Source organism: Pezoporus occidentalis, unplaced genomic scaffold, assembly GCF_034315485.1.
Source record: "Pezoporus occidentalis ecotype Australia unplaced genomic scaffold, CSIRO_AGI_Poc_V1 ctg4, whole genome shotgun sequence".
NCBI lineage: Eukaryota > Metazoa > Chordata > Aves > Psittaciformes > Psittacidae > Pezoporus > Pezoporus occidentalis.
In genome coordinates, this window is record NW_026915724.1 from 1114224 (window position 1) to 1137223 (window position 23000).

General features: G+C 36.4%; 1 protein-coding gene across 3 annotated transcripts in view; it reads right to left on the minus strand.

Moving 5' to 3' along the window:
- HNF4G (hepatocyte nuclear factor 4 gamma) overlaps nt 1-23000 on the minus strand; it is a 61952-nt gene that overhangs the window by 34900 nt on the left and 4052 nt on the right. The window contains exon 1 of one of the 3 annotated variants that reach the window (XM_062633161.1): nt 527-584. The exons of the other annotated variants lie outside the window; for them this stretch is intronic. The gene's annotated coding sequence lies outside the window, so the exon portion shown is untranslated. Of the gene's footprint in view, nt 1-526; nt 585-23000 lie in introns of those variants that run through there. 3 annotated transcript variants of the gene reach the window in all.

Genomic DNA, 23000 nt, shown 5'->3' on the forward strand with positions numbered 1-23000 from the left:
CAGTAACTATATTTCTTTTTTTACTTTATGCATATTTATGTCAGTGTTACCTATTAATTCTATAGATACTGCCCTGGTTTTGTCTGGATAGAGTTAATTTTCTTCCTAGGTGAGAGGCTGAATGGTACATGGTTGCCAGCTGGGTTTAAACCACAACAATTCTTGTGTATGTGTCCTCTGTACATTTATAAGTAATTACTGAATCAAACAAAATATACACTGGTCACTCATAAAATTCTGAAATATTTTTTTTCTGCATCCCAAATGTAACTTCATGCTGTTAAGATCCAAAAAAAGAGCATGCTATTTTCAGGTTTTCCTATTAAAAAATATACATCCACTAGCTTCAACTAAGATAATATTCCTTGCTTTGTTTTTTATTTCACTAGAAACCTTTTGGGTCATACATCGTTCTTTCCCTTGGAAGAAACTGACAACACAGAAAATCATTTCTGGACATCAGGAATGAAACTAACTTTCCTTATTTAGATACAACAGGACTTTAGTCAAGAACAGAGATTCTTACAGTCTAAATTGTAGGTCTGCTGAGGAACTACATTCTTTATCAATCCTGTGAAACTGCAGTGCATGCAAAATAGAAAGCAGTAAAATTATTAGCCCATCAGTAATTTCTGTCCTCAGAAGTGATAGTTACACCAATATACCAGATTGATGCTGGCAATATCAGAAATTAGAGTGTTTTATTTAATACTTAAATGCACATATAATTAATACTTATCTGAATATTTTCACATTTAGACCCTGGTTAAGAAACATACTGTTTGACTAACTGTGAAGGAAAAAGCACTACTTGTAATGACACAGCCTCTCCCACTGGGGCCACTATAAAGACACATAGAAACCATCAGGTGTAGTGAAGTGAGGATGAAGCCTTGAAATGGATCTGTTATTTAGGTCCCTCTGTGCCTCTATCCCTACCCGTGCTTATCTATTCAAGGTAAATTAGTCTCTCCACCATCCATGATGAGAAAAAGTTAGAATCTCTATGGAAAGCACACACTTTTTTATATACCTTTTAGCTCTACATTTTCAGAACTCCCTTACACACCTAATCCTATAGCCATTAGTAAGGCAATAAAATGACATAAAATGAGCAAACAGCAATAAAGCAATCATATCCCAGCATGTTTATTTAGTCGTGGTCCTTAATGACAGAGACCTTCGTACCCACTGATACCTGGAACTGCTACTAATTCTCCTGTCTCAAATCCCTGGTTGTCATTGCTCGCAGACTTCTGGCCAATGTTTTAAAGCCTGCTTCACACAAACTGTGAAGTAAAAAAAAAAAACCACAGAAAAAAAGATTAACTTTATAAATTCAGTCAAAATCCATTTTCTTTTAGAGCAACATTGAAAGAGTTGAATAAGGGAGGCAGAATGGCGGAAGTGGACAAGTATGAACCTTTGAATCTGACAGCAAATCAGACTTTCCTCTCCTCCTGACAAGCAGTCAAATTTAAGCTGTATGAAGTATATCATATTGTGACCATTTTTATAATAATTACTACATTGATCTGTTCCTTTAAAACAGATCTTTTCAACTGAAAGAGCTATAGTTATTTATTTAGTATTTAAGTAGAGTTTCCTCTGTCTTTACCATTTACATTACTTTCTGAGAAGCTTTAAGAAGCATAGCTCCCATGAGAGGACACTGATAATCTACACTGACTTCTGAATAACACAGAAAGGTGTAATTTGATCCAGTGATTCCTACTGGGGATTGAAAATATGTGGTTGTCCTATGTAAGAATCCATTTCAATTTTGATTTAAAAATGGCCAATAACAATATGCAAAAAAAAACCCAAACAAACTCTAGGGACCAATCAAAGCCTACTGATTGGTTACAGCTGCAATCACAGCCAAAATCACAGAATCATAGAATAGTTAGGGCTGGAAAGGACCTAAGATCATTTTGTTCCACCCTGACTGCCAGTACACCACATTGCCCAAGGCCCTGTCCAACCTAGCCTTGAATACTGTGAGGGATGGAGCATTTACCACTTCTCTGGGCAACCTGTTCCAGTGCCCCACCACCCTCACAGTAAAGGACTTCCTTATATCTAATCTGAACTTCCCCTGTTTAAATTTAAACCCATTACACTTTGTCTTATCACTACAGTCCCTGAGGAAGAGTCCCTCTCAGCATCCTTGTAGACCCCCTTCAGGCATTGGAAGTGTTTTTCAAATAATATGCTCTAAGTAGAAAAGTTGGTCAAAAACTACTACGAGGAAAAATTTCCTCTTTTCATTTGAATTTTCAAGTGTCAAACAGTATGCTATTGTGTAAATATATTAAATTACTTCCAGTTCAGTTATTTCTACTTACACCCTTTGACCATTCCTGGTTGATTGTTTGGATTTTTTCCTATTTGTGAAGAATAACCCATTTTACTATTTTTAGGGTTGCCTCTTTATGTCATTTAAAATGCCTGCAGAGTTACTTTACTTCCACCCCACCCATGTGCTGCCTATATTCCAGTTTTTCTTTCCCAACATTTTTCTCTCCTTTCCCTGTCCCACTTACTCCTTTTCAGCTAATCTTTTCTCTCCTTGAATTTTTTTTAGTTTAATTAATTACCTAAGTACAAAAATAACTGTAAAAGAATTTTTATATATATATATATATATATATCATGAAGACCCTAGACTACTACTGAAATTAGAGAAATTCCTTAATGGAAACATTTTGTAGTATAAAAAAAAATGCATCTGAACCTGGAAGAGGACATTGTTGAATTTCTTATTACATTCACTAAAATGTTAGCAGATTTTCTTCTTTGAAACCTTCATAACAGATGCTCATAAAATGCCCATGAGTACAGTTACACATTTCCTGTGACAATTTGAATGTGACTGGTCTTTGGATCACTTTTTAATCTGAAAAAAAAAAAAAATCTGGATATATTTTCTATTTTTTATTCTTTCCTGGGTTCATTGTTTTGATTTTTTTTTTTGGGGGGGGGGAAGGGGGGGGAGGAGGTAAACTACATTTCCCCTGCTGTATGATACTTCTGTTGTATTACTCTATCGTCTTTTGCTCTCTCCATTTTCTCTAGACTTTTCCCGAGATACTCTCGTTAGCCTTTTGTCAGAGATATATATTTTTTACTACAGATTTCAGCAGTTCCTCTTCTTTTTGCTCTGAGAACCTGTTCTCTTTTGAGAAACAAAATGCACAAATGGGAAAGCCCAGTCATAAACTACCAACTGCTCAGAATAAACAAATTACATGACCAAAACAACATGTGATATATTTCATTAATATTGTCTGCAAAACATACAACAGGTTGTGTTTGCACAAGCAAAGAAATGTACACAATAAACAGAGAAAGCATATAGCTTGGCAACATTCTTCAAATAGCATGCTCTGATTAGAAAAGTTGGTCAAAAACTTCTCTGAGGGAAAAATTCCCCTTTTCATTTGAATTTTCAAGTGCCCAAACACTGTGCTATTGTGCAAAAAAATGGCTTGCTGAAATAAAAACACAATAAAAAAGAGCTATGTGTTGAATTATTTCATTGAGCTAGGAACTAAAGTAAAGCACTGTGATAAATCACATCATTTTGCTTAAGAGCAGGGGAGAACAAAACATGCACAGATAGAGAAAGAAAAAAAAAAGAAGAAAATAATGGCAGAAAACCAAAACAAACCCGTGCCCCTTTCAAGATGATTGAATTTTGTTTAATCCATATTTTACGCTCTGCTACATAATTTTACACTCTTGACAAACTGTCAGGCAATTGGAAGAGGGTAGGAAAAACATACGCAGCTTTTTGTCAACTTTATGCCTCCCTAAATTTTGAAGACTTTTCTGAATAAAAAAACTAAAAATAAATCAGGAAACAGTGTCAATAATGGGGTCTGAATTATCCAGCAATAAAAACCATGAAAACATTTTTAATATATTTACATAGAACTTTCATAAAATAAATAGTGGCAATGAGACTTGACTAGCAATGAAAAAAAAGAAGTGATTTGTAGCTGACTTATACAGATGACCTTTTAAAAAAAATTACACTGCCTATATATACTGTGGCTTGTTTACTTACATGTTTAAAATACTGTAAAAACTCACAGTTAAAATGTGGACGATGTACTTTAAGTAATCTTAATCGCAAAAGTTGGCACTGAAGTCTTGGGTAAGCAAATATATTTGCATTAATAGTTACAAATTCAGTTTCCATAATGAAAATAGATGCCAACAAAATATACACAAAACTGAATGTCAACAGATTTATATTGCAATTTTATTTTCATCACATATATATGTTTTTTGTTCATACAGAGAGAAAAAAAGCCAACTTTATGCTGTTTGGCTTAGGGACAAATTTATGAAAGAGTCATAGAATCATAAGATAGGATTGGAAAGGACTCTATTGCGTGTTTAAATGCAATGCCAGTTATCTTTAAGGAAATGTGCTTATAAGTTAAAAATTTGAAAAACTTATAAAAATCTGTTATATAGAGATATAACAGATTTAAATCTGGATTTTCAAGGAAGAAAACTTTCAGAATTGTGTAAACATTCCCCATACTAATTCACTGGTCATTAGAATAACACCATCAGAAAGACCTGACAATAATGATAACTACTAGGCTAAGTAAAAAATTTGGTTAATATGTACAAATTTTCTGAAGAAGCATTCACAAAATAATGGCAGTGAAAAATAAAAAAAAAGGAGGGAGAAAGCTAGTTCTCAAATCAAGAAAAATTTTCATTAATCCAATCATGAAAAATCCAATTCAGCAAAGTTAAAAAAAGTTCTTTAAAACTTTTGCAAATTGTTTTTTTCTAACTACCTTTAACAATAGTTAGATGCAACACTGAACCCAGATTCATATTTACATCCATTTCTGTCAATTCTTGACCTCTTCTCTACAAAAGAATATATTAGGTCTAGAGTTGCAGCACAGTGCAGTCCACCAGCCTAGCTAACAAGATTAATCTTTTTTCTCTTTGGGAACTTGTTACTACTGAGGAGCAGAATGATCAGCCAGCTTTTTTACAACCCCTGGATGAGATTGATCATGTTTCACCTTACAAGTCACTCAAGTCCCTGAAATTTTTCATTTTGTAACCCCTTCATGTTAGTCCTTATGCTCCTTATCCTTTTCAGTCTTATTCGGCTTTTGTTTTCCTATGTCAATGAACATAGACTTTTACACTCACTTTGACAAGTCCACTGGTAAAACCACTGATTGCAAGAGGTAGGTAAAAGTAAACGGCATTAATTCTACCACAAGTGCTAGTAGATAGGTGCTGTATCAAGCCACTGTTCTTGATTTTCCAACATATCTGCATTAAGCTAAACAAATATGATCACACAATAAACTTCCAATATTTAACTGAATGTAGTCATAAAGTATACCATTCAGTAACCAAATCCATACACAAAACATGCAAATTATTGCAAAGCAGCACTACATCTGAAACAATAGCAACATGCTGTATCTCGTAGACAGTACTAAGGGACAAAGTACACAATCCCTTTCAATCTCAAAAAAAGTTGTATCATTTGGGATATTTGGCTCAAACAAGCCTGTGGAGAAAGCTATGTAAAACTCTTAGTAAGACATAGAAATAGAAAAGCAGATTTTTTTTTTGCAAGAAATTGCAAAAAAGCAAACTTCTAGAAACAGAAGTAAACCTAGAAATAGAAGCTCATATGAGTCTGAGGGTGATCTTCAAATGAAAGCTTGATGGCAAGTCCAACAAAAGATAGTTACATTTTACTAAGATCATTAAAAGAAATTGTGCAGCTGTTTTATGCCATAAAAGGGAAACTTTGCAATTGTTTACACCACAAAAATATTTCTTCATACGTTATGGGCTGCTATTGATTTTAGTTGAAACAGTCCATTAATTGTTGGAAGACATGGCATAGAAAATACTGTAAAAAGCAGTAGCTAGTCTTCAGAAAACTGACTAAAATTATGAGATGAGAGGAGATTAGATGAGAGAAGATTAGATGAGAGGAGACAAATAAAAATAAGGAGAAACAGTGAGAAATACTAGCCTAACTATGTTCTTTAATAGAGAACACTCTTTCGACACCAGTTCCAAACACTGAAGGTGGTGAGCAAAAGGATCTTAGACCTGGGTAGAACTCAACAACTCATATTCTCAACAAAGTATCTGTGGGCAACCTGAAACCATAAACCAACAGAAGATCAAGTATCCCCATAAAAAGAGGTTGCAGAGATTTGTCAAAGTATTGGGGCACCTTAAGATGCAAATATGCACTCTGAGAGAACCCATGGCTCTTGATAATAGCTGGCCTCACCCTGTTTGAAACCAGCACACTGAAAAGTGTGATTCTCAACTGAAAGAGTAAAAAAAGGGAAGGACTGGTATTCAGAAGAGGCTGAATTCAGAATTGCTGGTATTCAGAAGAGGCTGAGTAAGAGCAGGTATTTGTACAGTGACTTTTCCAAAGAGGATTCTCTCTTACATTTACAAGTACATGCATGCAGCCACAATATTCACTGTACCACCCTTCTCAAGAGGAAAGAGAACCAGCAATCACAACTATTTACGTTGGTTTTGATCACCCTTTTCTTTTTGCTGGCAGAGAGGATAATGAGTTTACGGACTCCCCATAGGATAACGTAGGCTGTATTTCACTAAACATCTACTTCCATCTTTTGATGCATGAACCCCTTTGAAAATCTGACCTCAGCCCTAAGTATTCCCTACAGAAGTAGAATGATAAGACTTTGTATTGGCTAGACTTTTTTTTTTTTAGTTCATCAGTTTGCAATTCATTAAATTATTCAGGCAACCATAAATGATAGCAGGCAATTCTTATTGCTCAGTTCCAGGTGAAAATGAAATCCGTTTTACCAAAGAAAAGTCTTGGAAAGTACAAATATCAACTGAATAAACTTAAAATGTTTTTTTTTTTGTTAGAACTCATGTCCTAAATAAAGAGCCCAAGTTTCTTTTTTTTTCTTCATTAATATGAATTTCATGGGCACTGTATGCAGCTAAGAAGTCTAAAATAAATACATAAATTTTAATTTAAACACCTTTAAATTAATTGAAATAACTGAAATTATTTTAAATATTTACAATTATTAACAAAACCCATTTTCCACCAAAATTGGTTTCCATGTATCTGAACTGCATGTAACTGGACTATCAGCCACATTCTACTATACTAAGACAACACAGCCAGTAGCAATTGAGAAAACACATTATACATAGCACTTAGTTTGTCATGAAATTCTAGATAAGTTAATGATAGATAATGGCTTACAATTCATGTGTGACTTATTTTAGCAAATCTCACTGATACAGCAATTCAAGCGCACTGCATCAAGCGAACTGCACTAAGTGTAATCAAATGGGCTTGCAGAAAAATCAGCAGAAATTACAAAACACTTAATAAAAAAGAAAGTGACATGCTTAGAAGTCTGATGAACTCATTGTTCAACTATTTTAACACACCTGCTTTATTAAGATTTATGCTGTAGAGTTTGTGGAGAAAAGAACTCAAGTGTCAGTGTTTGTTATTACCCTGCTCCTTACCCAAAGCTATTGAAACTGCTACAAGAACCTTTCCAGTATCCCTGAGATGTCTGCCATCTTGAGTGACATTAAAATGATGTGTAAAAGGCATCGATGGAATGTCTCTTTCAACTTTTTCAGTGGGTTTCCAGGTCCACATCCACATCTCAGATGCATCCTTAGATACCTAAGACACAGATGCACACTAGAGTTGCCCTGTGGCAGCAGGTCTGCAGCAACAACAAATTTTGCAGCCTCGTGAATCAACCTTTTCCAAGAAGCCCTGATGAAGACATGGAACAACAGAAGTCTGAGAAATATCTGTTTATCTGGACGAGTCTATGTGTGACTTCGTTAGTAATTTCCTTTCATTATGAAAGCTAACTTTAAACCTAATCCTAGCCCTACCCTTTGCTTTCTATTAAACAATCATTAATCCAGGAAAAAATCCCTCCATCTTAAACCTTGATAGCTTTGCTTCTTTAAAAGCATTTTTGAGGAAATTCGCCCAAGTATTTTTGGAAAATTAATGATACTTTGATATCTTGTTAATTTAGACGTTAACGTCTAAAATCACAAGCAAAAAGCATTTCAAATCTCCTGAGCCTGCAATACATCTTTGCTACATATTTTATTGGGATGAGGTCTGGAAGGGCACCCCTTGCTTCCCTCTCACTAGCCTTCCTGGCAGGAGAAGAGCTTTGGCATATGCTTGCTCTTTCAAGACAGGACAATCACAGACCAGGACAAGGGGAGCACACAACACCAGGAGGCCCACTGAGGCACACCCATGCCAATAACATATCCTTCGCCTATACCTAGTGATTCCTTGAAAAAACTGCAAGCTTATTGCTGTGTGCATTCTCACAGCAAAAAATGCTTTCTATTAGACATTTAAAATTGTTTGGTTTATTTTTCATCAAGCTCACCCTGTATTACCACAGATGCAGCCCTTTTTAGGAAAAAAAAAAAAGATAAAAAAAATTGCATGGCATTTACCATTCTCCGTGAGATTCTGGTCCTACGATACAGGAGTGCAGGGTGACAAAACAACAAAAGCCTAGCAAGATATATTAGTAAATATGAATAATTCTGTAACATGATAATTGAAAAAACTATCTTCAGGTACCTTCCTACTTGGGATCATCATGAAACTCCTGATTTACCAGTATTATGTGCAAGAACCTAATGTAGAAAAGCTGAACATATGAGACAGGTAGAGCAAGAAGAGTCCTGGTTTCCCACCTTCTGCTGTCCTGTAGATGGCCTTCACACTACCATAGGAAACAACCTCACTGTTGATCACCCCAAACACAGCCCAGACACCTTAGGCTCTAGACAGCAGCTCTCACTCTGCAGCTGCCGCCAAACTGACCAGTGATAATGGACTCACCTAAAACAAAAAAAAATCACTCTGTGATAAAAAAAAAACAGGTCACAAATAACAGTGGCTGGAGCACAGTCAACAGAAACACAGCATGTCTGCATTCATTTGTGGTGGAAGATCCATTTTCTTATATAGTGCATATGATTTAATTTGTGCGGTTTGAGACGGTTTGGGAAGCACTGAACCAACCTGAAGTAAAAATACACATGCAAAAACCTAAACCGATACTAGGGAACTTGAAACACCTTTTCCTATAAAAAATATAAATAAAAATTCAGGAAAATATAATGAGGCAGAAAAGATATTAGAATAAGATCTGTCTTAAGAGATCAGGTGAAACTAGCCTAATTCCACAATAAAATATAGCCCAAAGCATAAATTTTCCATTATTTAGTTTTCTCAGCTATTTTTATTCACCTAACAGCAATACAAATCTGTGTAACTGTGTAGCTACAGAGATCTCTAGTGTAATCTAAGTATATGCTTTTAATTAATAAACAGCAAACATAATAATTATCTAAAGCTGAATTATTGGTTTTACATGATATTACCTGTCCATTCTCTTCTACAAGAGTACACAGGAACAAGATGAATTTCTTTGCTCTTCTGCTCCTGTTTCCAGAAATCTAAAGATTCAGAGCTTTTTAGACTCACCTTTTGTAAATTACATGGAGTTTGATATTATGTAGTTAATTCACATGCATAAAGATGGACCCTCCATAGACATGCCATCTTTGGTAGCAATGACCACTCCTCAATAGGAAAAATGTACTTTATGTAGATAAAGAGACTAAAACAATTCAAATTACCTTATTAGCAACAGGCCCAGTAAGTGTGCATCAAAATCTAACACCAACATACTATTTCTTCCAAGACAAAACATTACATTCACCAAAGTAAATTATCTGTAAGAGTACGTGTAACAGTGCCCTCTGGTGAGTATGTGCCCAAGCAAGATGCTTTCGTTATAAGGGTAAAGAGAGATTTTTGTGGTGGATAAATAATTTGGATAATTTTGCAAGCTGAATTAAGGTATAACTTTTCAAACCAGTACTAAAGTAGTTAGATGTTTTGAGATTCTAATTACTTATATGCTCATTTTTTTTAAACATAAACTGTCTGAAGAAAGAGACAGTAGCCTTGACTAAGTGAAGATTTATGAGTGCTGTGGGCCACATAACTACTTTTATGGTTGAGAATGTAATAGATCCTAAGCAAACACTGATAAGTCCTCTATTCTTCTGAGAAATACCCACCCACCAAGTGTCCTGACATTGGAAAGTCCCACAGTTTTGATAAGAATATAGGCAAACTAACTGTAGAAAACAATTTCTTAAGTCAGTTGAAAACATTCATCAAATATTTTGTGGGCAAGGGCTGTGTCTTCCTTCATTATTGGTCAATGATCACTGAATTTTCAATTCCACTGAATTGTGTAAATCCTCCTGAAATACGTCATTATATACACACACTCATAAAATACACTTATATATATATATTTATACACGTATGTACATATAAAATCAGGTTAAAATATTAGAGATACTTGTTACTGAACCAAGAAGTAAAATTCTACTTTTAAAGGGATTGTCAAACACAACAGAAAGTATGTCATTTAAAAAAAAAAAAAAGTAGATATGAAGTTGTGCTGGTATTTGATGTCTGAAAATACTGTTCTGGTCTAGTTCATTACCTGCTATCTGGGATGAAAGCAAGAGTATCTTTACTGGAAATGTGATGCTCCTTCATTAATACCTCCCAGTGATCACATCTGCTCTGTGTCTGAAAGTACCTTGGCCGTTACTTCTAGCCCCTCCAGTACAACCTGAACTGTAGCAGTGCTCTCGTAAAGGCAGGAAGACCTAGGGAAATTACTAGAGCTGTTTGTATCTATGATGTTTGTACTGTGTAAGAATTAGAAAGTGAACTTCATGAAAATATTATCCTAGTCAACCTCTCTGTATCTTACAACCACTCTTCTCACGTATATTAAATATGCCTCATCACCATCTTCCTCTGACTGTGGTGACTAATTAACTTCACTGTTTGTAAGGAAGGAACTTGGCAGTCCCAGTTGGTTGTTTAACAAACAACCAGCTGTCCCCAGAAGACTCAAAGGAGTCACTTCTAGCCAAGTTCTTTTGGGCCAGGTATAAACATCAAACAAAAATCTACCTCAGCAGATGGCAGCAAGAAGGAGTGGGCCAACAGAATCTGTACAGAATCTGTCATCAGCAAATAAAAAAATCTGAATTTTACATTATTTTGTAATTTTTGGTCAATTTATTATACAGACTGTGATTCCTACATTGGACACTGTCCATCTTGATCATAGCACATGAGAATTTATGCTTTAGCCTCCTCTAATACATTTACTTAACACCTCTAAACACCCATCTTATCAGCTTTCCCAAAACAGAGGCAACAGTACTTTCAAAGGAGGACAAGCTAATTCATTTTACACACACAAAACAAATAAAATATAGTGCAGTATGTTGTAAAAAACAACTAATTAAAACAGCTTCAAAAAGTTGAAAGTTCTTCCTCCTTTGCAAATTGTCATGCTGACAAACAAGTAGATTGAGTAAACTCTTTTTCAAAATCTAACCCAGTTTTGCCAGAAAATTTTACAGTGGAAAATAAAAACAATTTGATTTATTTTGGCAAATAAAGAAGGAAAGAGGCTGGGCAAGTCAGGTCTCCAGTAGAAACATTAACTTTCCTGATAATACTTTAGCAAGCGCTAAAGATCCTAGAGCAAAGGCTACCTTTTTATTATGGTAGCAAATGGCCTTCAGCCTCATGAGGCCCACAAGAATCACTGTAATATATGAAAAACATAGTAATGGTTCAGATCAGTTTGGGGTCTACTCTGAAGACTCAGATGTAGGATCAATTAGAATTCAGCAAATTAAATTACTAGCTTTTAAACCTTCCTATCATACACTTTTGTATAGCTCAATAGATACTTGTGAATTAAGACAGCTGTCGACATAAGACTTTATCCAGCAGCGAAATGGAAGAGTGAAACTATAGTTTAAGATGTCACCATTTGCTTATGCAAGAGAACTAAGAGCTTGGTTGTCACATAATGTTAAGCATTCATCACTGGTGAAGTAATAGGTAGCTGAAATTACTAGGATGAGAATGTGGTTACCAGGTGCCACACTGACCATTTTGGTAGAATGAAAAAAAAAACATTATCCAGGGTCATTGTAAGCCATGATGCATGGGAATCTAGGGCAAGTAACACAGAAATTTCAAAGCAAACAAACAGATATGAAAAAACATATTTCTCCAAGAAAACCTTAGCAAACTGAAAAAAAATGACAAATTTGTTACAGTTCTTGTAAATTCAAAGAGATTTGACTGTAATGGACATTTGTTTCAGATAATAAACACAAGAACAGAATAAAGTTGGAAACACTGTCCTGCTTGGGGGTTCAGCCCAGGCTTGTTCCGCTTTCTACAAAGCTCCACATTCCCTAAGGTGCAGCTCACTCCCTTGTGTGCCACCAGGGCTACTGCAGAGCCTTTGTAAAAGAGTTAAAGGCAGTTTTACTGAAATTAACTCTTTATTAATCAAAGACAAAATAATTCTCCCTCTTACAGCCACAGAGAGGAGGGGACAGTTACTCGGAAAGAGGAGAGCCCTGGCACTCCTGGCTTTTTTTAGCTCAAAATAGTGCATCTCTCAGTGCTGTGTGGCATGATTGCATCAAGCCAGCTTTATCCTCCTATTCACAAAGGGGTACTTCACATGTCTTAGATCAGTCACAACTTGCTCCAGTGATTCTAAAGGAAAAAAAAAAAAAAAAAAAAAAAAAAAAAAAAAAAAACCAACCAAACAAAAAAAAACCCACCAACTTATTTTAGATTAAAAAAAAATAAAAATATAATGCCAACTGGCAGAACACACAGATTTGAGTGCTACCGATTTTCCTGTGCATTCCAATATCTCAATGTGCTCTGAAAGCAATTTTGCATAGTAAATAAAGTAAAAAGAAATCCACATTAATCTATTCTTTCTTTAGCTGCATTACACGGACAAAAGACAGTTTCCTTTCTTTGGACTGTGGGATCACACCGTTACTATCCTTCAACACAAAGTTATGAGAAAACACAGGATGAAGGTCTTTTTTGTTTGTTTTATCAAGTTTTCATATTGTCTACATTTTCCATCTCAACTGGTTTTGTTCAAACTAAATCTAGTTCAAGAATAAAAAAGTTCCCACCTCATTTCCTTGAGAACCTAGTTGTTTTATCTACCTCAACAACTAAGCTACTCTGTCATTTCAATTTTCACATATTTTCTCTTTGTGTATTTGTTCTATGATACAATAAAATCTCATTTCTTCAGCCCACTGCCATAAACTACTGCCCAGAACAAAGCTCTCTCTCAAATCCAATCTCAAACAAAATGAAAAAGTGAAAATCACGAATGAGAAAGTGGACCACAACCAATCCTATGGGTCCCATTCCCACAAGGTCTGAAAGTTATTTTGCTTCATCAAGTAAACCTGAACTATGGGGAAGGTATTATCTCCTCTCTCATTGCTGAATAAGAAAGTGTTAATAAAAACAAGATCTCCTTCCAGGGACATTGGAGTGTCAATGTTAACCACTGATTTGGCTGAAATGCACTTCTTGATCTTAAAAGTGATTACCAGATAAAATATAAACAGCTGATATGTTATTGTTTAAGTAAATGAGGACCTAGACTGTCACATATCTGGTGGAATTACTGTTGCTAAACTATGATAACTATAAATAGTAATTATTTACTGTAATGGTAACACCTAGAAGTTCTTTGTGCTCATCTGAGTTTTCTCTCAGACATATAACAGCCCAAGTAACCAGGAAGGCAACAAAAACCTTTATGTCATCTATACTTCTGCACAAAGCACTTAGGTGCAGAGGCTGTCAGAGTTGAAAGAACTTTTAGCTAGGGATAATCTTATTTTTGTTTCAAAATTTAGGACATTTATTGCACTTTCTCATGCTACCTGTTAAAAGCTTTGTAATTTCTGTCTTTAAATCTCTGCATGTGTTTTTCTTCTCCTGTTCATACAAAGCCTTTAATAGCTTTGTATGGAGCCCCACCTGCTAAAGCCTCCCCAGGAACGCTGTGATAGCTGTAACTCATATTATGAAGCTTTTCCTTCAAACAAAAATCTGGAAAAAAAAAAAACAAACAAAACCCTGAAGCACTTATATAGCAAACATTTATAAATGCTGGAATTGAGCCACTGGATGTGAAATTGTGACTTAAAAAGGCTAAACAAATAATCAAGTAAGGTTCTTTACAGTTAGAAAATTCTCTGTCATATAATGGTGGCCTTAAGCAATTCTTGCAATCAAGAGCAAGCAACTGTCTGTATCCGTACTGTGCTATTGTTGAGATACAAGCTAGGCAAGCCCATACAACTGCTTCAGTGGAACTACATGCAAAGGCAGCTAGCACAGAATTAAAAAATCAGTTTCACACAATGAAAGTCTGTTTTAATGAAAACAATGGAATTAATTTTACAATGGTTTTTAAATTGGTGTAACTCAATGAACTGAATTTCAATCAGCAGAGAAATTAACAAGAGAGCATGCAGAATTGGCGCAAATATTCCCTCATGCCACATGATAACAGTGACACACTAATAATAGCATATTGTTGATGATGTTCCTAGAGTCTTTGGGACTACTGAAACAGTTTCATATTGTTGAAAAGATGTACTTAGAATTCTTAATTCAACTGCAAAGAGGAATTCTTATTAATAAAGCTGGGTTTTAATTATTCAGCAGAGATTTTAGAAAGTTAGGTTGCAGTGAAAAATTCGTGATGACTTTTCAGGTTGGTACCTCTTTCTTGTCAGGTTTACCCTGATGTGATTTCGTAAGTGTGCATATGGTACACAATGAGACATAAATGAACTTGACAAGCTGCACTATATTAAAAGTAAGTCTCTGACATGTATCACAGTATCACAGTATCACAGTATGCTAGAGATTGGAAGGGACCTCGAAAGATCATCTAGTCCAATCCCCCTGCCGGAGCAGGAACACCTAGATAATGTTACACAGGAATGGGTCCAGAGGGGTTTTGAATGTCTCCAGGGAAGGAGACTCCACAACCTCCCTGGGCAGCCTGTTCCAGTGTTCCGTCACCCTCACTGAGAAGAAGTTTCTTCTCAAGTTTAAGTGGAACCTCTTGTGTTCCAGTTTGTACCCATTACCCCTTGTCCTATCATTGTTTGCCACTGTATCTGTATACACACCTTGCAAGACATGCATATTTCTCTAACTCCTTCAACTTCCCCACTGCAATATTGTAACATAAATCTATTGCTACTATACCTGGAAAACACTCATTTTGCAAGTCTCAATATTTTGTTTATGTCTAAGTAGAGAATCCTTCCTTTGCGGACTCCTGCAAAGATCAGTTCTGAAAGCTCTGTTTCTCTTCTCTCCAAGGTCATCACCTTACTTCTTCCTAAGAACTGAACCTGAGGTCAGTCACCTATAATCTTAACAACCACATCAGCTTCAGTGGTGCTTAACTTTAACAACGTTAGCATATCCCCTTCTCCTTTGTCCCTGCTATTGAAGTAAATTCTTATCTTACAAAACCAAAGCCCGAGATGTGCCCAAACAAAGCATCCCTTTCATTATTTACACCTTCTCTCTACTCTTTCTCAACTTCTTCCATATTTCATAATTCCAGCACTAATCTGGTTCTTCTGCTTGTGCATCTCATCTGTTTAGAAACTGCCAGCTGATTCCTGAAACATGTTCTATATATTAAAATTTCCTTGGCAGACACCCAGAGTGTGGGTTGGTTTTTCACTTGGTTTTTTTTTCCCCCAAAACTGTGAGGGGAACAGCTTACTCAGACCCAAACCTAGCAATGGAAAGTTTAGCAGATTTTGTCCCTTTTCAAAGATACCTCCACGCAGAAGTCCAAATCTGTTCAGTAGTTGCTATGACTGATGTCTGACCTGTGATAGTCCTGGCCAAAGCGATTTAGGTGCTAGAAGCTAGTCACTTCATTTCATTCCTTCCAAATGTAAAGTGGAAGAGCAGAGACTTTGGAAATATGCCCCACACACATCTTCACCAAATACATCATCTTGACTTCCATCTGTTTTCAGTTCAACTACATCTCTTTCTGCCCTAAACCCAAGCTCTCCAGTCCTACAGATGTACAGACTGTAATCCACCCTCTAACACACTGAATGATGCTCCCGTCACACACACACAACCCAGGCATATATGATCAGCATTTGTGAAGCAAAAAAAAAAAAACACCTTTGAACACTTTCCTTACTTATTAATACTATGTCTATAACTTGCACATACTTACCTTGATTTATCTAGGGCAAGGCAATTCAGATGGAATTGAACAGCTAACATAAACACAGAAGAAAATGTATATAGTGGGAAAAATCAAGTTTTACCTTCATATAGGTTAAAAAAAAAATCACAATTTTGCTTAAATAAAAATATGCATAACTGTTTTTTAGAGACACATGGGAAGTGTCAAATGACCTGTTTGGATAGTTATCAACACAGAATAGGTATTAAGGCTCAATAAACAAGCATAAAGAAATTGCTTGGGGAATCAAAAATGTGTAGGTTTCCTTCACTTCAACCAACTCCGTTTCTCAACATAGCTTGCTAAACCTTAATTATTTATTTAAGCAGCAGTCCACAGTAAGGTTCTTACATGTGGAACATCATTCCAAGGTGTTCTAAGTGAAGTTCCTAGAAACTGAAAAACATGTTGGAGCAATCCCAGGCGCTACAGGTAGGGCAGGGAAGAGATTCAAAGCATGCCTGCAGAGAAGGACTTGGGGGTGTTGGTTGATGAGAAAATGAACATGAGCTGGCAGTGTGCGCTTGCAGGCCAGAAAATCAACCATATTCTGGGCTGCATCAAAAGGAGTGCGACCAGCAGGTCGAAGGAGGTGATCCTGCCCCTCTACTCTGCTCTTGTGAGACCTCACCTGCAGTATTGTGTGCAGTTCTGGTGTCCTCAACATAAAAAGGACATGGAACTGTTGGAACAAGTCCAGAGAAGGGCCACGAGGATGATCAGGGGATTGGAGCACCTCCCGTGTGAAGACAGGCTGAGAAAGTTGGGGCTGTTCAGCCTGGAGAAGAGAAGGCTGCATGGAGACCTCATAGCAGCCTTCCAGTATCTGAAGGGGGCCTATAGGGATGCTGGGGAGGGACTATTCATTAGGGACTGTAGTGATAGGACAAGGGGCAACGGGTTAAAACTTAAACAGGGGAAGTTTAGGTTGGATATAAGACGGAAATTCTTTCCTGTGAGGGTGGTGAGGCACTGGAATAGGCTGCCCAGGGAGGCTGTGAATGCTCCATTCCTGGCAGTGTTCAAGACCAGGTTGGACGAAGCCTTGGGTGATATGGTTTAGTGTAAGGTGTCCCTGCCCACAGCAGGGGGGTTGTAACTAGATGATCTTAAGGTCCTTTCCAACCCTAACGATTCTATGATTCTATGATTCTATGTTGGTCAAGACCTCGACTAGCCAAACAATTATTCCAACTTTAATTTGAATTTTATATCTTGATTTTTATTTTGAGGATCTATTGACAAAAATAACCAAGCAAAAACAAAAACAACAAACAAACACTGAAATATTTATTGCTCTGGCCTTTATTTTGGTCAAGATTATTTTTTAAAAATTAATTTAAATAAACAGTTTGCTTAATTTAAAATTCCTAAACATTAGCTGCATATTGGAAATAAACATAAATAAATATGAAAATATAAATATATATAAAATATATATACTTTATAAAAGGTAAGAATTGTTTAACGAAGCACCTGTTAAAATTTTTTCTTACAACTATGTCTAGTATAGCTGCATCTGTTTTGATATTGCTGCACATTTTACTACATGAAAAAGTAGGTGTCACCGTACTTATAAGCATAGCAAATCTTATTTCTTCACACATTCATTACATATGACATTCAATATTTTTCTTACTCAAATAATGCCTATCTTCAGGTTTTTCTGCAGGTCATCATCAACCCCATCCCGCTTATTTCGTTTGGAGTAATTCTCAAAGGGTTACTTCAAAGAATTTCAAAGATTCAGTATCATTAAAGGTTGCCAGCTATGCATAAAAGTGACCCTTTCTCGCACTATAATCTGCTCAAAGAAGCTCCAAACACTCACTGGAAGTTTTATATAAAAGTCAACAATATTCTTCTATGTTATATGGTGCCTTTTAGGAACTTAAACCCCTTTGCTTTAAATGTTGACTGTACCTAAGCATAGGGCCTGTTTTTAAAACAATTTCGATATTTATTCACATGGACCATCCACTTTCTAATGGGTGATTGCATAGAATCTTTAGGAATGCATTTAGAAATATAAGAAAGAAATACAGCACATGAAAGAAAGAAGGTGGCAGTGGCCTCATACTACCTACACCATACTGTGTATCATCACTAAGTGTCTGACAAATCACAGTTTGACAAACACTGTTCTGTTCAACTATAAACGCAGGTATTTATAGACTAACAGATATGTTTAGGGTCATAAACATCCCCTTTGGTTGGAAAAATTAAATTACATTCACTGTTTAATATTAGGTGGCTGGTTTGTCTTCTTTTTCTTTTATTCTTTCTTGAATTACAAAGCTAATGAGGCATACAAAATGATTTTAAATTAATTTTAGAAAGGATGTAAGACTTGCTTTATAGGAAGGTTATTGATTTTCAACAGGAATCTAAATATGTCACATAGTAATAACAGCATTAAATGTTTTGTATCAGGGCAAGAACGCAAGCAACTTGCTGACTTGTATGATTCACAAATATAGAAAATATATATAAATCCAAATGCTGCATCTAAAGCTTGAGATACACTGTAAGTAGGTCCCAGTGATCTCAGCAAGGAGATATGCTTGTGCATACACAAGCTCCTCTTACAGTTCTGATATAACTACACTAAGTTCAAGGTCATCTCAAATAGCCACATTAGGTCTGACCAAAAAATGTGTTTGAATTTTGAATTCAGTGGTATTAGGATCAGGACACAGATAAAGAGGCAAAGATGAGGATGCTTGTGTTCTTTGTCACACCAAATCCAAACTGCCTATGGAAAGCATTTCAGCTGAAAGAGATTCCTGCAAACAGCAGCTGACAAGCCACAGATTTTTCTTGCATCCAAAGAAGTACATCTTGACTTCCCAAGCATTACAGGAAACACCGAATTCTTTATCTAGCTAAGAGAAATGGAGCATCTTTAATTTTCCAGGATCACAGCCTGCACTTGTGGTGGGTAGATATAACCTTTCCAGAGAAGTGCACCACACAATCCATTTTAAAATTTTTAAAGCATTAGAGGGTTCAGGCCAGAGCTCCCTAAAGTTTCTGTTTTGAGTTGTACTGGCCTGACGTAGAACAGAGTTCTTAAACCGAAAACTAGAAATCTACTACTTTGACTACCTAAAATTACAAGACAAGGAAGACAGAGAAGCTGTTTTCACAGTTACTTCCTAGAGCAGCTTCCCCACAACTATTTAACTACATTACTTTGTCCAACTGATATTGTGTACCAGGAGGAGTTTTCCTTCGTGACCTTCCTTATACAGCTGAGGTTTAACAAGCACTCTGTTGGCTTGACAGGCTGTGCAATGTGGCTTTCATCCTCTTGTGGACAGCAACAGCTCTGCCTTAGAAATTCAAGGCTACCAAATGCAAAAGGCGAACATAAGGCGTTAAAAAGTTTGCTGCAACCTCATTGATGTGTTCTTCAGGCTGTTCACAGCTGTGCTCATTTTCTACCTGCCAAGGCTTTTGCAATTCATACATGTATCCTAATTTCAGAGTGCTCATTTAAGCCCTCTGGTACCACAGGATTTTGGGAATGATCACTGGGAGTGCTTTTCAATATCTACCTTTTTTCAGCTTCAAATACATCTTGGCAAATAAATTACTTGACCTATTGGATTAAAATAAGTAAAAAACGCACTGCTAAGCTCTGTACTAACAAAATTCATGGTCAAATTTCTGTTAAAATTTCAATCCCTTTCTCAGCCAGAGCCAGCAAACTACTTACCATTTCCTTGCCCTTGGAATATAAACCTATTAATTGAAAGTTTCACACTTTTGCTCCATTATTTAAAAGGCCTTTACAGTCTTGCTATTGGAAACATTACTATAGTGGAGTTACTTGTTCTCCTATTAACCACTAATCAATTATTAAACATGAGAAATGAGTTAACCTCAGTCAGTTTTTTGAGCAGGCAAATATCCCTATTTTTATGCCCTAGTCAGCTTACTCTTTTTGTCAGGAAAATAAAAGATAGTTTGATGACAGAACAATTTGTTGAGGCACAGCTTCAATATTCTAAAACTTCAGCCTCAGTTCTCCTCAGAACTGACCATTCCTTTCAAAGGGGACAGCAGAGATAGCCGCCCACCCCTACCTCAGCCACGGAAGTTCAACATCCACCATATCAATGCAAGCGTTCCCGTTATCTGGCATTTTAAGCACCTGTCTCAGCCACAGACAAGGTATGTATCAATCCTGACACTTTTGTTATGGGGACAATGCCCTTCAGGAAAGGTGGGAGATTAAGTGGACATGCCAGCAGTGCTAATGCCTTGAGCTGCCGCATCTCAGCTGAGCCTGAAAATGGACGTGAAATGCATCAGCCTGTGGCAGGGAACTTGTACTGTCCTTCTCCACTCTTACTTATCTGCAAAAGAGCATCTGCATGAATCCTGAAAAATCTAAGAAGATGGACCCCAAGTTATCCAAAGGGTCAAACCAGACTTGTGTTCCTGTGAAGTACAGAATCTAGATTCTTAAATGTAGTATGGATTATAGATTCCTGGGAGCTGGGGTTCTGATTCTTCCCAATTATGTTTTATTCCCAGTGCTGAATAACAGTACTTAAGGAGATACAGACCCTTTAAAGCACTTTTTATGTGAGATAAGTTCTTTTCATCTTGACTCACTTTAAACCAAAAACAAGCCATAACAAACAAACAAACAAAAATCACCCACAAAGTTAGCCTAATACACCCACAATTAGCTTAATGCATTTTACATTTTTACAACTAAGCTTCTTCCCCCTAATCCTGAAGCTACTTTTTGTTCTTTGGGGAAATTCCAGTGGAGACTTCCTTTTATTTTTTACTTTTGCAGATATTGTTTTTTCTTTTAAAAAATTGTCTGGTTTTCCATGAAAGCTTAGATATCAATGCCAAACTCTTAAAAGGGACTTGCTTGTATCCCTGTAATTTATCTAGAAAATTTTAAAATGAAACACAGCAAGAAAAATCTGATTTCAAAACTGCCTTCCTCTGTGTTTTTTTTTCCCTCTTACTATCATGGCTGAAGTTATTCATATTACTATGATTAAATCAAAAATTTTGCCTTAAACTTATGTCAGACCAAGTTCTGGCACTTCAAAACTTAAGTAAATTAAAAAGCACTGCCTCTAAGTGTCCCTAAACCATTTGTTAAAATTACATGTTTAATATCAATATAAAAAGTCACTGAGCTCAGAAAGTCAGATAAAAAGAAAAAAAGTTAGAAGCAATAATATAGGGTAAGACACTGTAAAACATGAACTGAGACAAGAGGCTCAGAAGACATTAAAGCCTCTTTAAAAATGTAAATCTTTTTGAAATGTTTTGGATTTGCACATTAAAGTCAGGGATATCACTGTTCTCCCAAACGTCAAAAAGGATATTAAATAAGAATAATACATACCTGTTATGTAGATCGTGTCTACCCCCAAAATCAGAACCAGCAGTAAAAGCTATACATTGTTTTCACTGTTTGCACATAAAAAGCCTATTTCCATTTTTGTGAGGACTAAGGAAGAAATAGGAATCAAAGTGTAACTGCCCAGAAATGATTATGAATCTACATATACAGCCAACAACATACAGGAAGGATCTCTATACCACCTAAAAGGGTCATAGCGTGGCTACCAAACGGTCCAGCAGAAAAGACTGTTTTCAACTTCTCTAGCAGTTGGGAGCAGGGGACTAATAAACAGGTGAAGTCAGCAGTTTGGTGAACAAAATCCTGCCCATTTTTAAAATCATAATTTCTCCCTTGGAAATACAATAGCAGGTGCAAGCCAACAACTGACTACATGCATGAGGTTTAGAAAGAAGACAATTAGTGTGTATTAATGTGCAATCACAGTGTGGTAGTTGCCTCACTTGCCTGAGCAGGGTCTAGACCTCTACAGGGAGAATTTTGTCTGCTAATCTAATGTCAGTCTGACATTTCCTTGCAAAAGGAATTAAGCATAATTATCCTGAAGAACATAGCAAAATATACTGTCTGCAAGACACTTTGGGGTGTGATTCTGAAACAGATGACAGAAACAGTGGTATCAGTAAAAATCATTGTTCTCATCATAGTCATCGATTTGCAACAAAACAAAACAAAAAAAAAAAGGAAGAAGAAACTGTGTAGCTGCAGAAGGCACAAAAAGTGCCTGAGATACATGACCCAACGGTGGTCTCATTGAGCAATCTCGAAGCCTCTGGACCACCTCTAAGAGCATGAACTGGTCCACTTGTGCCCAGTGTTGAGACTCTACATCTCAGCAGTTAATGGGAAAAAAAAACAACAAACCAACCAACTTATTTAACAAAGAAAAAGGGAAATTGAATCTGCATAACTTTATGCCAATGAGGCCTAGTTTGGTTAGCAAGTAGCTGGTTACTGATGGACATTGCTGTCTCAGACAAGTACAAACCAGGCTAGGGTAGCCTAGCAACCTCATGCAAAAATTATTCTCAGAAAGGGGATTCTCATTGCAACATTGCCACAGATGCACTATCAATTGCAAGCTGAATCGTATCTGTCATTTCAAGGAGGCTAGATCTCCCCTCTCCCGCCTGAGCTAAATCCCTGTGTTTGGGCAGGTATTGTCATACATACACATCAAGAAATCCTCTTCCACCACAGAACTAAATACAAGTAAGATAAAAATAAAAGTCTAGGGGAAAACTTCACCATGCTAGGGATACAGGAAATAGTGCTATTTGTATATGTCTGTTGCAGTTGGAATCCCAGCT